Here is a 12,748-nt window from a genome sequence, read left to right as displayed (position 1 = left end):
TAATAATAATAAATCACTGAAAATCATGGCGATTATGCAAGAACAGTTGCATTACAACCGATTCATTTCACTTCCACTTAGGCAGGAGACATTCTTGGTGAATTTAACCTAGAATTAGTGGCTGGGATCCTTTGCACAAACCTAAGGCACTTCTGTTTGCATACTCATTTTCCACCAGTTCCTCCTGTTCAAGTCCTGACCCAACTATTCAGAAAGATCCATGATGCTCAGGAATTCTTGAGGTGGGAGAAATGAGAAAACCGTGTTGTATGTGTGAAGTTCCGCTCATGCAATGTTAACAATTAAATCTCTCTCCTGCCTGGAGTATCCCAAAAGTGCCTTGCATATGGAAATTTCTCCTTTCTCAGTTACTTTCTGCTGCTACCTACTACAGTGCCTGTGAATAGGTTGTGAGAATTATCTGAGCAGTATCTTTCACCAACAGCAGCACAAGCAGTACTTGAGCTGGCACAGGTGAAACACAACAATCTTAACTCACAAGTGGGAAAAGGTCCACTTGTTATAGCCCCTCAGTTATAGCTGGTGTCCATTTTTCCGTAGAATAGCCCACCCAAGAACTATATATGCTCATGGAGTTTCGCAGTATGAAAACTCTGGGTCCTAATTAGGATAATGAAATGTTAAAGAAGATATTTAAAAGCTATGGAAATTAAGCAGCTTGGGTTCCTTTCATTCCTGCACAAATAACTGAATCTGCTTTTATTTCCTTTGGCCAATCCCAGTGTGTGGAAATGGGCTATTTTCTCTTTTTTTGGGTGGGGGAGGATACGGTTTTTATAAAAATCTCGTAGGGATAGTAGTTAAACCCTCTCCATCCCTTAATATAGGCATAACTAAAGTCAGCTTTGATATGGAATATAAGTCATGCTATAATGTAGACAGACATTAGCCACAGGAAAAGTTTGAGTCCCAATATAAAAACTTACCCAGGGCCTCAAAATTTCTGTAGAAAACCCAGACATCCAAAAGCAAAGAAATGTGTTCAATGTGTGAATTTCAGTTCCATGTTTTGTAGATGTTCAGTATATCAGTTTCATTCAGTTTTATTTTAGATAGAAAAAAAATCTTGTAAAGCTGCTATTCCTTGTTTTCAGGGCTACTCTGTATCTTTTGCAAAGCAAGTTAAACCCATCCTACATTTAGGAGGATACATTTAATAATATCTTTAAACATGCAATAAGTTAAAACATTTCTCAAAGCTTCAAATAAAGGACAAATTTGAAGAAGAATCTACTGACTGAAAGGTTCTCGACTGACAAAGGCCGAGTGTGTCTGTTTTGAAAAGATTTAAAACACCACTTGAAGTAATGTGGTGTTGACAGTGCTTGATAATGCTGTTTAATTCATTATAATTGATTTTTTCCCAATTACTAGGATTCATGATTTATGCGAACTACTCATTTGTAGTTTCTTAGCTTGACAAACCTGAAACTGGTATTACTTTTCAGCCAATAGCTACACCATTTAGAAGAAACTACAAATTACAACTACAGATTTCTTTAAAAAGAAAAAGGGAAAAAAGGCAGGCAGGCTTCCTAGTGAGTTGCAAATGAAGACATGACATGCAGATTGAGGAATATGTGCCCCCCTTTTATGGTTATTTTAAATAAATATCTCACTCAATAAGCTTAGTTGATTACCAGCTTTTTTTACTGCTTTTAGAAAATCGTCCCTAATCTCCAAAGCATTATTAAAATGAACAAAGGACAGACTTAGGATTTCCTGTTTCCCTTGCCATGCATGTTTTGGCTTCATTTTCATTTAAAGTGTAATAGGATACAAACTTCACAATCTGCATGCAAATCTGTCCCACTGTGCTAAAAGGTTTTAATATTTCTATAGTGCAGTCCTAAGGATGTCTGTGCAGATGTAAGTATGAAGTTCAATGGGATGTTAGCCTTAACTAGATTATTATTCAACTGATGAATAAGAGTCCTTCAAATAGCATGCATGTATAGGTATAAAATCTAAGCTTGCACTTCAACTATTTTGACGGTGCTGTTCTTTTAGGAACTCCCTTGTTAAGGGTTTGTCTGCAATGCACGTTTGTGATCAAATAGTCACCCAACTATTCTGTGGCTCTGTGAGCCACATTTTCAACACAGTTTGGTTGTGAAATTGGACTTTTAATTTTGCAATGAAATTTAAATCGTTTGCACCCTTAGTCAGAAGACAGGCATAGGGTTAACTAAGAGCTGCAACTTCATTGACATATAAAACAAGCAATTGGCAGTGGTGCTCCAGCTGTGCAGAACTGAAATCTGCAGATCCTTCCAATATCTCTGAAAAGGGAGGAACCCATTGGCCATACCTTAATTAGTATGGCAGCTTTAGTTGTATGCTCCACACAAGCTTCCAGAGGGTTGCCTACCCTGCCCCATGGGGTTCAAAGCCCTCATGGGCAAATCTTGGAATACAGGCAACTCCCATTTTACATGGGGGTTACGTTCCGAGGCATCACTCACATCTGTGAAATGGCATATATTTGGAACAGCATTGGAAAAGCCTGCAAACTCTCCATCCCACCCCTTTTTGTGACATTAATGGGTCACTTCTGGGTTTCGGTTGATGCGTGTGTGCACGGACACACACATAAATGGGGAGTTGCCTGTAATCTATCACCATAAAGGTGACTTGGGGCATTCCCTGGTAACTCATCTGCTCTTAGAGTAAGTTAAAGAGAGAGAGGGAAATAACCAAACACGGCTGGGATCCTCTAGGTAGTACAGAACAACATCCCCGCCCCTGGAGGAGAGTGGGTGGTCACGTGGTCCACCGCAACTCCTCCCCACAGGTAAGTGGAGCGGACTTGTGTTCCCTCTGTCCACTGTGTTCAATGACACCGCCAACCCACTTATTGTTTGGGGCATGCTGGAACAGGGAGCACACAAGTGGGACAGAAACTCTAATTCTAGTGTGTCCATGGTGCTATGTTCACTTTGCCCTCAGCTTTTCATAGAATGGAGACACAGTGAACAGATTGATTTCAGCTGTAGATTTCTTCCTCCTCTGCAGGTAAGGAGTCTCTTCATAAGCTGGAAGCCCTATACTGTTGGAAGAAGAGAAATGGAAAAGGCTGTAACAGTGATTTTAACACTCCTAATCTGTTGCAATCCCTCTGGTTTATGCTAGCCATTTTTTGCTCTCTTTCAGTTGGCTATAGCTTCCTTTTTTACCAGAGACAGCCAACCAAGTAACTGCCTGCAAGTTCAACCACAGTATATATATATTTTTTAGAAACCAAAACTTCCTCTTCACCATGTTTATATAGAATGAGAGAATATGGAGTGTGTTCTGACTGTGAAACCTCTTTCCACGGGATGCTCAGCAAAATCTGAATGCACGGCTGACCCTACCATTAGGTAGAGTGAGGCAATCACCTCAGGTGGAAAATGTTTCTTTGTGTGCAACATGGCCATCCTGCACCTCCCACAACTAGCTTGCTGTCCTTGGATGCACTGGAGAACAACATTTATATATCTAGTCAGTTTCCGTATGTGGACTTGAGGGGACAAGGAGTACCATTTTGCCCTGCACTGCAGGCACCATAACATACCAAAGTCCAGCCCTGTCATTATGAGGCCATTTTTCAGAAAAGAAATCCCAGTACCCAAATTAAGCAGGTCTAGTTTAGTAAAACTTCACTAGATACAACGCTTGAATCCAGCAGCAATTAGTCCCTTTCAGAAATAATACTTTGCAGTTTGTCGTGTTTTCATATTGTGTGCTTGAGGGGGTGAAGCAGATTGAGAATCTAATAAAATTTGTGAGGAAATGGAGAAGAGTTTTAGCTGGGCCAGAAAATTCAGCCCATCACTAAATCAGGTTAGAAACTGTTATTTCCTCTCTGTATGTGTCCTTCAAAATCTGTTTATTTGGAGAGCTACAAGGCTGGGATATTGGGTCTTTTTCCGAAGGCATTTTCATTTGTAAAAGTTAGCCTCCTTCTTGGCAACGAGGAGGAATGTTGTATTTAATTTAAAATGATTAATGAGATTTTGTCAGACTCCTGCCCTCTACCGCCACTGCAGTATGTCAGTACAACAACCTGGGAAAACGGACGCCACTCTGTCGCCCCAAACAGCTTTCCAGGAAAAATTAAAGCTGAGTAGCCAGCACCAGGTACTTGTCAATGGTATTGTCTTTTGGTTGCTGACAGTTAAATGCCAAGTTAAGATATTTACCTGTTTGGGGCAGAGGGACCTACATTAGTTACTTAAGTAGGTCTCTCTCATATACTAGAGATCAATATTCAATTTCTGTTGTTTTCTATAAAAAAAAAGTGTGATGCTGGAATTAAATTGCATGTCTGTTTTCCACCGACCCTCCCAATAACCAAACATATGACAGTCTTGTTGGATTTTAAGAGAGATAAGGCTCTCTCCTGGCTCACAGATTAGAATAGCAGACAGGAAAGCAGGGAATAACCTGCTTTTGAGGTGAGCCTCATATGGAAACTTTGCAGCAGAACTGTGAATGTGATCCGATTGTAAGATACTGTATAATAAAAATCAGCATGAGACCCTGCAGGTGATTGCTTCTGTGTCATCGTCCAGAGCGTGGCACTCCAAAGGGACTGCAGAAACAAAGGTAACTAAAGCCTTAGCTGCCAACTCACTCTGATATTCCTGGGAGAAAGCCCCACTGAGCTCCATTTGGCTTACTTGAGTAAACTTGTAGAGGATTGAGGTCCATCTACATATGTATGTACTGCCTTATTTAACTACCAGTGCAAACCGATGTGTTTGTCCTCTTAGTGGTGCAGCAATAGAACAGATACCACATTTGCAAAGCTAAGCAGGAGCCAGTACAGTTTCAAATTGGATGGGAGACTGTGTTGAGATTCCTGCATTGCAGGTGGTTGGACCAGATGACCCTTGGGGTTCCTTTCAACTGCAATTCAATTCTTCTCCAGAGTGAGCCTCACTAACGACAATGGGATTTCATCACAAGTAAGTGGGTATAGGATTACAGGCAAAGAATTTTTAAACAAAGCTTTTAGCCATCTAGAATATTTTCAGCTCTCCACTTCAAAAATAATTACATTTTTAATCCTTTTTTATTATTATTACTGCAGCTACAATTGTACCCAGTAACTTAGCGACAGCTGACCCTGTGGAGAAAGACATAACTATAGACACAATATCATAAGTTTGTCAAATGAATACAAGAAAACCTAAGCTTAAATCCATGCTCAAACAGAAATTCAGCATTTGGCCTTGGTTAAACCGCAGTCATTCTGGATGCATGAAGAAAAGAGCATTTTTGATGTGTTTCATCTCAGGTTTGCACTCTCCGTTCTTTTCATCCTCTTCAGAACCTTCTTCTTTGAATAGTGTTGTTCCTTCCCTCCCCTGAATTTGTGTGCATGCACCTATTCATCTCCCAAAATGCTTTGCCACAATGGAAAATGAGCGATTCTGGTATAGAGCTAGCACAATAGGGCTTTCCTTGTTGAATTTATTCATGTTAGGCAGTTGTGAAACACCCACACCCCTAAATCTCAATTTTCTGTGACATTTTATTAAGTCGGCATATCTCCCAAGGTTAGCCGGAGGGTGATGATTAAACTATCTGTCCTAGGTTTTTTCCTGGCTTTCTGCCCCCCCCCCCCTCTGTCTTGCACTTTCTCTTGTCATTTGACTTCTTGCAAGGTATTTGGAGATATTACAGCAAATCTTTTCCCCTGACGTCTCCAATCAAGGGGAGAGGTCTGTCTGCTTCCCCTTTGCAGAGCGCCTGTTGGTTATCTGTAGTAGCATCAAGGGCATGGGCAGCTGCTATAAAGCAGGGTTAAGCAAAGCAGCCTCCAGGGATTGCAACTCTGCCCTGGGAAAAATTAATCATCCTGTCCTTGCTTAGACTCTGAGCCTGGGAAGGGCCTTTGCAGTTAAGAAACTCACTGGTGAATAGGTCCATTTCATTTTTTAGCTGCAGTCTAAAAGTGCCCAGTTTGATCCTAAGATTCTGATCCTAAGCACAATTAGGAATTATTCACACAACCCATCAGATAATTTGTGGCCACAGGAAGTCTGAGCTGGGTGCATTGGCTCCCAGATAGTGGCATACACAAACCAGTCTGCACACAGGTGTTAGATCAAGTGGGTCCTGAAACAAAAGGTTGCATTATAGAGGGCTGTGTTGGAGAGAGAGGTTTAGAAAAGAGATTCCTACTCTCCAGTAGCAGAGTTAGCAGAATGGTGATTGCTCCAAGTGCATTAAAACTTGAGTTTGATTTGCATCTGCCCTCATCCACCTTACAAACATTCCCCATGAAAATACTTAGGCTAGAATAAATCATAGACTCTTAGCTTCACAAATAAGTGAATTTTACTCACTGAGTTTTCAGAAGTTACAGCAAACAAGTCTCCATCGGTTGGCAGTAAAACAAAGATGAAAAAAGGTTCCAAATGACTAATAAAAAGAAAAGTACTTGGTTTCCTTTCAAAAAGGATTGTGCAATATTTGGGTTAGGAAAGCTACAGGCTTTAAAATATCTTTTTAGAGAGATTCCGTTCAATTTCAGGGAGGCATGGTAGTAGCATGGCTACTTTGCTTGTTCCAGGAAGCACAAAGAGAAAAATAATGAGAAGCGGGGAGCAAATGCTCCCTTTAGGGTTCCCCCACTCTTGGGACCAGCTAATATCTCTCCCTCTTGTCCATGCATAGTGCCATCTTGACTAGATAAGGATCCACACTTAAAGAATGCATATGATGCTAAGAGATTCCAGAACATGAAAGTGGAAGTAAGTGCACAAGTTCAGCTCACTATTTATAGTGCCTTCAGTGTACTGTACATACTGTAGTGCTTCACAGACTAATCTTTACAGAAGGTACCAGCCCAATGCATGCAATTAATACAAGCAATCACCAGGATCCCAAGTAATGGTGTATTATTCTAATCAGAGGGGGTTTTCATTCCAATATGCCACAGTCAGATCATTAATACGTTTACTCCTTTCAAGTGCAGGAATTGCAAAAAGCTGGTATAAACCTGACATCACGTGACTGGGTTCAGTGGGACTTGTTCCTAAAAGGATGACCCTGCAGCCTTAAATTAGTTTTTGTATTTCTATTGCCTTGTCATTCAGATATAATGCATGCATTGGCTTGAATTTACATTGATCCACTTTCAATCCTAATTAACAAGTGAAGTATTTGTATTTAGTCCATAAATTTTGGAATCAGAACCAAGGTCATAAACCCATTGATACAAAAATCCACTTCTGGTTTCCCACAAAACATTCTCTTTCAACAAGGTTTTCTTTTCTTCTTTTTTCTTTGCAGGGGGAGGGGGGAGAGTAGTTGTTAAAATTAGAAACCCATGGTGGTCTACTGCAAATCACACAAATATCTACCAGTAGGTCTTGATCTACCTTTTACCTTACTTCTAGTGTAGAAAATGACATTGTGTGAAGTTCAGTTGTTCTTGTAAAGTGATAGTTGTGATAAGAAAAGTTGCACCTCGTGAAATTCCCTTTTCTTTGCATAGATACAAGAGCTGTTTTGCCACTGATCATGCAATTTCTAGGAATGGCGGTTTGCCATTTCTGATGGTGGGAACTGTTTCAAAGCATTTCACATCCAGTCTCAGTTTATGAGAACTACTTTTGAAAAAGAAACTATTACCAGTTACTCGGCCCTTGTGTGTTGCTGATTTTATGTGTTACTTAACATTATGATATAGGCAATAATGATCTGATTAACATTCATTTACAATAATCTCCCTGTTATGAGAAGGGTATAACACAGCCTTAAAGCCACCCTTAGATTTCCACAGATTAGCAATCATTTATTTTTTAAATATATATATGCTGCTATATTATTTTTAAAAAGCAGTTTACAATAATTTCCACATACAATTTTTTATTTAAAAAACCCCACATAAAATTTAAAATTAGAAATCATCAACTTAGCTGTTACAGAAAGGTGTCCTCCTAATTGTCTGCATAGGCCTGGTAGCAAAGAAAAGTTTTCAGCAAGCATTTAAAGGTTAAAACAGAAGGTGCCTGTTGATTCTCTATTGACAAAGCATTCCATATAAATCTTTGCTGTTGACATCCATGTTCTGTTGCATCAGGCAGGGTTTGCTAAACAGAGTACTTTGGTACTCAAGGTGTTAACCACACAACAGTGCAGAGTGAAGTGCAGTAGCAGGCACATTTATGCGTGGCCTTGTGAAAAAGTGAATGCTTGTAGTCTTCTTGCATTGTCTGAGAAACTGGGACAAACAGTGATCTGTTTATTGCCCTACTGGCTCAGAGCCAGTTCTCCCTAGTCCAGAATTCTGTCTCCATCAGTGGCCAGATCATAATAATAATAATAATAATAATAATAATAATAATAATAATAATAATAAATCCTTCTCATGCTTGGTATTTGGGTATACTCTCCATAATCCTGAGAATTCCATTTAGTGATCAGATTTCCATTTGTAATGGCAGCTAATCTCTAAAGACTGGATGTCGTTGGAGCAGGTGGTCATCACCATTTTGGAATTCCAAATTCCATGCAACAAGATTACCCATTCATGAATGGGTAATCATCAGGAATCATGCTGATAATGCTGTTTTTCTGGCTATGCCATATTAATTCAGCATCTGTAGTGAAAAATAATCCTAGGGTTTCCGTTAAATCCGAGTTGAGAAGAACTGGATTTGCTGACCCAAAATTTGATTCTATTCAGTTTGGATTTAATCGGAACCATGGGTCTCATTAAAGCTGTGTTACATTAGCAAAACATTGCTAGAAAGGCAGTATTATCAGGATGACTGGCCACTTGGAGCTTACATTGTAGCTCTTTTGTGCCCCAGAATGACCTTTCGTGGCGAGATCTTCTCCATGGCCCCCCCTGTCTCCAGTGGCGGATTTTGGGGTCTCAAATTCCAGCAACGCCCTCTATGACACCAAAATTAGCACCCCTATTTCTTCTGCTCCAGTCTATAGAATAGTTGTTGCATCCCCAGCAGCACCCCTGAGGCTCCCCACCTGGTGTGACCAAACTGGTCACGCTCCCCTAAATCCACCTCTGCTGTCTCCTTATTTGTGTTAACCAGATAATATTCCATGCATCTAATGAAGTGGGCTCTAGCCAATGACTCTGCAAAAGCTCACACTGTGATATACCCACAAATCCCACAAGGGTACCATTAAACCCTTTGCTGTTCTTGCTACTACAGGCTTCCCAAGGAGGAAAGGGCTATTGATGGCTACTAGCTATTGTGGCTATGCTCTTCCTCCATAGCTGGAGGCAGCAGTGCTTCTGAATACCAGTTGCTAGAAACCACAGGAGGGAAGAGGGCTTTTGTGCTTGAATTGTGCTTTTGGCTTTCCCATAGGCATCTGACTACTTGCCACTGTGAGAACAGGACGCTGGGCCAGATGAGCCATCAGCTAGATTCATCAGGCTCTTCTTATGTTCTTACGAAAACAAGCTATCCAGTTCAAATTCTATGTCTTATGTAGGGAGGGAAGAATACTTTCTTTTGTTTTCACTAAACTAAAAGGTAAAAGTACCTCTGACCATTGGGTCCAGTCGCGAACCACTCTGGGGTTGTGGCGCTCATCTTGCTCTATAGGCTGAGGGAGCCGATGTTTGTCCGCAGACAGTTTTTCCGGGTCATGTGGCTAGCATGACTAAGCCGCTTCTGGTGAACCAGAGCAGCGCACGGAAACACCGTTTACCTTCCCACCAGAGTGGTACCTATTTATCTACTTTCACTTTGACGTGCTTTCAAACTGCTAGGTTGGCAGGAGAAGGGACCAAACAACGGGAGCTCACCCCGTCGCAGGGATTCAAACCGCTGACCTTCTGATCTGCAAGCCCTAGGATCTGTGGTTTAGACCACAGCGCCACCCGCATCCCTTTCACTAACCTACTGCCAATCAAATCCTTTGATTAATGTTGAATTCAGGAGGAGGGAAGAGTGGATCTTCTGTCCATGCCATACATATCTTTATCAAGCCTTCTGAATTTTGTTTTGTCAGGATGATGTCCTCATAGCAGTCAAAAACATATTTTCCACTCCCCTACCTGATCCATCCCTGTTTATATGTGCAATTTAGGCTTTAGCCCTATACCCTTGTTTGGGAGGAAGCCCACTGAACTCAATGAAACTTACTTCTGAAGTAGCCATGTATAGGATTGTGCTGTTAGCTGGTTTGTGCCACATACTCTTATCATATAGATGCCTCCGTATTAACTCAGATACAAATCCCATAATGCTCACTGGTGCTTTCTCTCTAAGTAATTGTGTTCAAGTTGCATTGCAGTCAACTTGAAGTCATGATACTCCAAAGCAAATAAACAAAAACCCTCCCCTTACGTCTCTGCTCCTACACACAATATAATCAACACTGTAAAATAGATTGGAATCTGTTCTTGTACCTATTAACCCCCATTAAATAATGGAGAATGATCACTAGGAGGGAAGTTCTGATTCTGTTGTGGCTGAAACAAAGGCTGCTGCCTCTGATTTTAATTTCAGCTCATGTGTGCAGAACATGTTAGCTTTTATAGCATTTCAACCTCTTGAGTAAATGGATCTCTTTTCAGTATTTCAAAACAAAGCACCAGAAGATGAAATGCTCATTTCAGAGGGAGTATCCTGTCCAGGAATAATTCTACATTCTTAACTGCTTTGAAGTTGACTAAGGGTTTGGATTTCAAGAATTATTTTGGATTATAAGGATATAAATATTTACACATCCAGTAGGGGGAAGGGGAGAGGGGTTCTATTAATTTCCAGCTAGCCATATTTCAAATACCCAGTCAAGACCTTTTCTCTCTATTTCTCTGAAGTGTATCAGTATTTTACAGACACGGGGGGGGGGGGTGAAGCAGCAACATATTTACAGTCTTAGAGAAACAAGATAGCTGGAAGTCTTCTGAACAATTTGTTGCAAATTTTGGTTAAACAGATGGTACCCGGCAAATCTATTACCCGCGCAGGGCAACTCTGTTGTATCTTTACGCAGAAGCAGACTCTACTAGGTTCAATGGGTCTCACTCCTAAGTAAGCATGCATATGATTGGTATCTCAGGCTACAATCATGATTCGTATGCCCGCATTGCTAGGACTGGGAGTTAGACCCATAGACTGTAGTGGGACTTACTTCCGAGTAAACATGCATACTGTAAACTACCCTTCACTATTCCCGTTAAGACTTGCTCCTTGCTTACACACAAAAACCTGCAGTCTATCACTCAGACTTCAAAGATATGTGAAACATCTTGACTCCGTAGCCAAACTCCGGATAAAACAAACCGCTTGATTACGCAGGTTACTCGGGAGTAAGTCCTATAGAATTCAATTCTATAGGCACATAACTGGGCCTGAAGATTTCCTTAGGATCGGGGTGTAAACGGGCCTGGGACCTGCGATTTAATTTGATTTTAAATCGGTTCGAATCTAAAGGCATTTTTAAAACAATAGGCTAAGGACTGCTTTGCGCGAGAGGTTGGTAACAGGGAGAGCTAGCTACTGTTGTCGGAAAGCGAACGTACTCTTTTTGTTCCAGTTTGGGGGCGGGGGCGGAATAGTGGATTAAAAATAATAATAAACGGTCTATGGGGAAATCTCCCCCTCCTCCAGTTTTTCCTCTCTTTCTGCATTGTTCTCTGAGACAAACAAACGATTACAGGAAGACACCCTTGAAAACAGTAAGGTCACGTTGTGGCAATAGTCTGGGCAGCATAAATATGAAGTCTGGAAAACGATTGACAGTTTGTGCGTGAGAGTGCACAATGCGTGCGAGCTTTTAGCAGTCTCAAAATAAAATTACACCCTCCCTTTGCAAACAAACAAAAAACTCTTCCAGTGTCAAACCCCCTTCTCCTAAAAATAAATCCCCCTCGTATATCCAAAAGTTAAAACGCAGGGTTTTTGTTTGTTTTCATCTGTTTTGATACCTCTTAGGTGAAAAGGCAGAGGGAAGAGCGAATTAGTTTGCTTGGTAAATTCTTCTGCGCTTCGTCGTTCGTGTGAACGGAATAACCTATCACTCCCGGGATAAAAATCCCGCAGTGATTGACACCCGTGTGAAGTATTCGAGTGGAAATTGACGAGTGAAACCCTGACGCGATTCTGTTAATTCCAAGATTTCTTATGAATGGTTTGTGAACCGGGCTGAGAAAGAAGCGGAATAACGTTGTCCAAGTTAGAGAAAAGGTAACTTAGGCTGTCGGTCGAAAAAAAAATCCTGCAGTAACTTCCAAGGTTTAATTCCATTTTCATCAGAGCTGATTTCTGAACAGGAGGCTTCAGTTGTAGCCTATTGTTTCTGCAGGGGGCATTATTTAATTATTCGTGTGTTTGGAATTTAGGCTCCTTACTTAGAAGTAAACGTCTTAAAGTTGAATTTACTCTCGAGTAAATACACGTAGAATCCGGCCTGCAGACAAGTTCTCACCCACCCCCAATCTTAGGAAATTGAACAGAAGCTCCTTCTGCTCTTTCGAGTATTAGCGGGTCCCTCGGTTCATAAAAGAAATAAGGCTACAATCTTTTGGGAGTTGGTTCTGTTGAACTCGGTGAGGCTTCTTTCTGAGTAGACATGCATGTCATTACGCTGTTAGTGATGCCCTTTAAGTATTAGAAAACAAAAAAACGGCCCCATTTCTTGCTGGCGAAAGATATTGCCTGGCATATCAAGAGCTTCGCTTTTTTTTGTTTTTTTGGTCTCACAACCTTGTACATGCTAGAGAGCTAAATCTGTCAGTCTGCGA

The sequence above is a fragment of the Zootoca vivipara genome, chromosome 9, assembly GCF_963506605.1.
Source record: "Zootoca vivipara chromosome 9, rZooViv1.1, whole genome shotgun sequence".
Lineage (NCBI taxonomy): Eukaryota > Metazoa > Chordata > Lepidosauria > Squamata > Lacertidae > Zootoca > Zootoca vivipara.
This window is presented reverse-complemented; position numbering follows the sequence as displayed.